This window comes from Tupaia chinensis, unplaced genomic scaffold (assembly GCF_000334495.1).
Source record: "Tupaia chinensis unplaced genomic scaffold, TupChi_1.0 Scaffold145685_1, whole genome shotgun sequence".
In the NCBI taxonomy this organism is placed as follows: Eukaryota; Metazoa; Chordata; class Mammalia; order Scandentia; family Tupaiidae; genus Tupaia; species Tupaia belangeri.
The window spans coordinates 5,718,740-5,724,724 of record NW_006205542.1 but is presented as its reverse complement, the minus strand read 5'-3'; positions in this window follow the sequence as shown (position 1 = coordinate 5,724,724).

Genomic DNA, 5,985 nt, shown 5'->3' with positions numbered 1-5,985 from the left:
CTCTTCCTAGGAGGAGGTGAATTTGTTGCTGTGCTTGTTAATAGTAATCACTACACTCTGTGTATACATAACACAGTATCATGTTGTACATCTTAAATATATATATTGGGTCAGCATAGTCATGATGTATTTTTCTGTTTTTCTATGTAAAACTGCATCATGACTTTTTCTGGCAACCCAATATATATATTTTTAAAATAGTAGCACATAAATGAAATGGTAAACATGCAGATAAATAGCAATCAATATTAAGATAAAATTATTAACAAAACCAGTTTTTAGAGTGGTGCCTGAGACATACCATCTCCTGATGTGGATATACCTCAATATACTCATTCTTCTATTGATGAACTTTGCTATGCAGCACCTGGTTCAAATACCATTGTATTTGATGTCCCTGATGCTCAGGAGACACAGGAGTGTTGCTGGGGTACATAGTTAGGAGAGGAATTACTGAGTCATCAGGTATGCATGCTCTCAATTTTGACAGGTAACATTTCTAGAAGCAGTTGGTGAGTGTTCCTTTTGTTCCATATCCTCATTCACACTTGGTATTATTTGGCCTTTATGTTTTAATAAACGAAATTTTATCATTTATTACAAATAATGATGATGGAGTGAAAATAATATGAATAGTATCTCATTGTGGCTTTAATTAATGTTGTCCTTATAAAACATATTTGCGTGTATTTGTGAGCTTTTGTGTTTCTTTTATTTATTCTTTTTTTTTTTTTTTGGAGAGGTTTTCACTATAGGACTCGTGCGCTCGCCAGACAGACAGAGACATAGAGACAGAAAGCGAGAAATCACTCCCCAGAGGGGATGGTCACGCCACAATCCCTTCTCCTCCATTCTCTTCTCGGGATCTTGGGTACGCACGCACATGCGCCTGGCGTGAGTTTTAAGCCACCGGGTCCGGGACATGAACCACGGTAGACTACGTGGGAGTCCAATGACATAGCCATTACGCTAACTGCTGGTTCCCAGCTTTTGTGTTTCTTTTCCTACAGATAATTTTGAACAATTATTTTGCCTATTTTTAAGATTGGGATGTTTGAAGCCAGCAGGTGGCATGGTGGTTAAGGTGCTGGGCTTTCACATGGTCAACCATGGTTCAAGTCCTGGACCTGGTGACTTCAAAATCACACCAGGGATGTGTGTGTGTGCATGACCCAAATCCCAAAGGAATAGAAAGGACTGTATCATGGCCAGTCTCCCTGGGGGAGGGGGAGGGGATTTCTCTCTTTTCCTCCCTCTCTGTCTCGCACTGTCTCTCTCTGGTGAGCTCACATCCCTTATGGCAAAAATCTAAAAATATATTAGGATGTTTGTCTTTTGTTACTGATTTAGAGGAGTTCTTTAAAAATTCCAGATGTCAGTCCTTTTGCATTGCACATCTTTCAAATATCTTTCCCCAAACTGTAGCATATCTCCTGCTCTTACTGGTTTCCTTGGATGAGCAGATATCCTGAAGAATGTTTTATCCTTTCAACTCCAGGGGTTTCTATATTTTGCCTTGTTTTAAAAATCCTTCTCTATTTCAAAGTCACAAAAATATTCTCTTTAATACCTTATAAAGGTTACATAGTTTTCCCTTTCACATTTAAGCTACTGAAATTAATCTTAGGTGTGTGTCTGTAACATGAAGTAGAAAATTATTTCCCCCCCTTTTTTTTTGGTAAGGATAATCAGTTATTTTAGTACCACTCACTGGATAGTTTCTTCTTTCCTCTCTTCTTTACAATATCCCTTCTGTCACAAATACGACTTCATCCAGTATATCCAATTTATTTTATTACATTACTTTTAATTGTTGCAAATGTATAAGAATTTTGCTATCTTCTAAACCATGTACCCCCTGCTTCATTCTCTTTCTCCATGGGTGTTTACGCTATTCTTAACCTTCTGCTCTTCTATAATGCATTCTAAAATTAGCTTGCAAAGCTCTACAAACCAGCCTGTTGGGATTTGATTGGTCTTGTATTGAATCTATAGGTCAATTTGGGGAGAATCGATACCTTTATATAAAATCTTCCTAGCCAATAAAGTTACATAATTATTTTAATAAAGGGATCCTACCTCTTGGACTTATCCCTCTGTAGGTACTTTATATTAATTGTGAGAATGGAAATGGAATTCTTATTACATTTTCTATGTAGAAATGCAATTGGTATTTTTATATTGATTCTGTAACCCATAGCTTTGCTGAACAGTCTTTTTTTTCCCAAGGCTTTTTTTTTTAGTGTTTATTTATTATTTTCCTTTTTTTTTTTCATTTCATTTTCTTCCATACATTCAATCACATTATTATTTGTCTTACAAAATAGATATTTCAACAGGTGAACATTTCTCCCTAGTACTGTTGATAAAACTATGAAATATCTTCAACAGATAATACCACACCTCTTTGTGCCATTAATGCTATGCCTTCCTGTCTCTCCCCCAAATGTCCTTCCTCAGACTCTCCTCTTTCACACACACTATATCTGGTATTTACATCTATATACTGCGTTTCTATATCCTTTAGACAATTAGTTTCAGTCATAGAGTGCAGACACTCAGTATATATTAAGTGGGGACATACAATGCCTCTCCTTCATAGCATGGCTTGCTTCACTCAGCAGTAAATCTTCCATATTCATCCACTTCCTGTCAAATGCCAGGGTTTTGTTGTTTTTTATGGATGAATAGTATTCCATTGAGTATATGTGCCACAGTTTTTTAACCATTCATCAGTTTGTGGTGAACATTCTTATCAATTCTGAAGAATTGCTAGCAATATTTTGGAGTTTTCTACTTGAAAAAAATATCATATCATTTGTGAAAAAAAGGGAATGCAATTTTTCCTTTTCAGTATTGGTATCTTTTACTTTTTTATATTTCCTTATTGCCTTCATAGGCCATCTAATATAATGTTAAGAAACCATGGAGATAGTAAGCATTTTTTTCCTTGTTACCGATTTTAAAGAGACTGTTTCCATATTTTACCATTACATATGATACTTAGTTTGGCTTTTTTATTTTTTTGTTTTGTTCTTATAAATGCTCTTTACCAAGTAAAGACAGCTCCTTTCTAATTCTGAATGTTTCTAACACAAAGTAATGAAAAATGGCTGAGTTGATGAATATACTAATTATCCTGATTTAATCCATGTATACTTACTCTGTGCTGAAAGAACATTGTACCTCACCATGTGTGCATAATTATTATGTCAATAAAAAAAATAAATTTTCTTTCTAATCCTAATTTTCTAGAAATTTTTACTCATGAATAAATGTAGGTATTGAGTTTCTTCTATAACTATTGACATTGGCAAATGTTTTTTTCTCCTTTAATTCCCTAATGTGATAAATTACTTGAACCAATTTTTAAATATTAAGCTGATGCTATATTTCTGAAATAAATCCAACTTGATCATACATTGTTAATACATTGCTGGATCCTATGTACTAATATTTTATTTAAAATACATTCAGGGCTGGCAGATGGTATGTGGTGGGGGCACTGGATTCCCACATGGCTGACAGCAGTTTTGACTACTGGACCTGGGAGGTTGCTTTCTCACCTCTGGTCAAATTTTAAAAAATAAAAATAATGATCAATAAAATTAAATAAAATAATTCTTAAAAAATAAATTATTTTTTAAAATAAAATATATGTAAATTGATAAGCAGCCTGGGGCCATGAGATTTAGTCTCAAACCTTTCTTGTCAGATTTTGTGAAAGTCTGTATAAAAATGAACTATCTTTTCTTTGAATGTTTAGTAGAACCCTCTGTTAAAGCCAAAAAAAGCTATTGTAGGAAGATTTATGTTCTCAGGGTTTTTTTTTTAAGATATAATAATATTTAGTTATTCTTTTGTCTCTCTTCTTGAGTTGGTTTTGGTAAGTTGTATATTTCTAGAAATGTATCCAATTTCATACGATATTTCAGATTTATTGGTAGGACATTATTTATACTATTTCTGGTATATTTTGCATATTTACAGGATGTCTGTAGAAATTATGTCTTTTTTTTTCCATAGTTCTCCTGGAGAGAGACAGACAGAGAGAGGAAAAATGCAAAATTACTTCTCAGGGGGATGACCAAGCCACAATCCCTTCTTCTCCATTCTCATCTCAGGATTTGGGGCACACACGCACATGTGCCCAGCATGATTTGCAAGCCCCTGTGTCAAGGACACAAATCAGGTGGGCAATGTGGAAGTCCAGTGCTTTACCCACCATGCCACCTGCTGGCCCCATCCTCCTTTTTCAATAACAATATTGATTAAACTTGCCTTTTCTTTATTTGATGGATCTCACATGGTTCTCTGTATTTTTATTAGTATTTGCAAGAGAAAAACGTTTAGCTTTTCTTTTTTTTTCTTTTCATTTGTACTAATGTTCTTTTTTACATTTTGTTACTCTGCTCTGTATTTTCTCCTTGCATTTTCTCTGTGCTTATTCTGTTTTCTTATGTTAACTTCTTGAGATGGGTGACAGAGCTCATTAATATTTAGCTTTTTTCCTTTTTAATAGATATTTCAATGATATAATGTTTTAAAGTTTATGTATTTCTTTCATGAGTAAGAGAGACAGAGACAAAGAAAAATAAAGATATAGTGATAGCACTTCTAACAGGTTAATGAGACCATGATGTGTCCCCCTAGATCATGGGCACTCATGCGCCTGGCATACTCTGGGATGTCCTCAAATGTAAGCCTAGAGTGGATCAGCCTCTCAGAGTGCCATGTTCCACCACTGAGCCACTATCTAGCCCCCGAATATAATTTTACCATGAGGAACTGCTTTAGCTTCATCTCACAAGTTATACTCTGTAGTATATTTTATCACTTGATAAAAATATTTTAATAGCCATAATGATTTCTTCTTTGACTTAGAAGTTATTTAAAAGAATTTTTAAATTTTCAAATATGTAGAAATGTTCCAGTTAATTTTTAGATTGATTTCTAGCTTATTTCCTTGTTAGTCCAATGAGACCATAACACACATAGTATCAGTCTTTCAAAATTTATTGAGATTTGCATTTAAGTCCAGTGTATATCCAATTTTTGTTTGTATTTCCTGTACTTGAAAATAAAGCATATTTTATAATTTGGAACTATAATGTGTCACACATGTCAGTAAGTCAGGTTTAAATTTTCTCTATTCTTACAGATTTTTTTATTTGCTCATTCTATAAATAAAAAAACATACCTACTATTATTGGATATTTTATTTTTTCTTTACTGTTTGTCAACTTTTGTTTTATATATTTCTATAATGATTAACTGCATAACAGTTTGTTACATCTTTCACTGACTTTTAAACTTTTATAATTGTGTCCACCTTCATCTTTGTAACGTTTTCTGCCTAATTATGAATTTTATCAACAGAAGTACTAACTTACAAGAGTCAATTGAGGGGCCAAGAGGCAAAGAGGCTGAGGTGAGAGCCAGAATTGAAGCTAGAATAGCACCTCTAGACCTACAACTGGAGGAGAGCGGACCTCAGCCAAGATGCTGCACTGTCATGTGGTTGTATGCCTTAGATGAAGGCAGTGCATACACACTTTCTCATCACCCCAACACAAGGACCTCTGATGTGTTTCTGTCCATTTGCAGTTCTCAAAGAGGCCAGTTAGCTTTGAGAACATGCCTCCCCTTCTCAATATGTCCTCTCTCTCTACCAATGGATGGGGAGGTGGCACACATTTCTGTTTGGGGAACAATTGGGGTAAGCCCTACTAGACTCTTGCCTTTGCTCCAACATTTACTAGACCTAAAGAGCTAAAGACCCCACCTGCTTATAGGATCATGCTTTGGGGGGCATAAAAATAGCGATTTCTTTCCTACTTTTCCTTTCAACTTCAATTCTGTTGCTGCCCACTCACCAAGCTTCACATGCCTTCAACAAGAAGTGCTATTTCATACCTCAGCAATATTTCACATCTCACCTACAGATTTTGTTCTTCCATTTTTCTCTCTTTTTTTTTCTCTCTC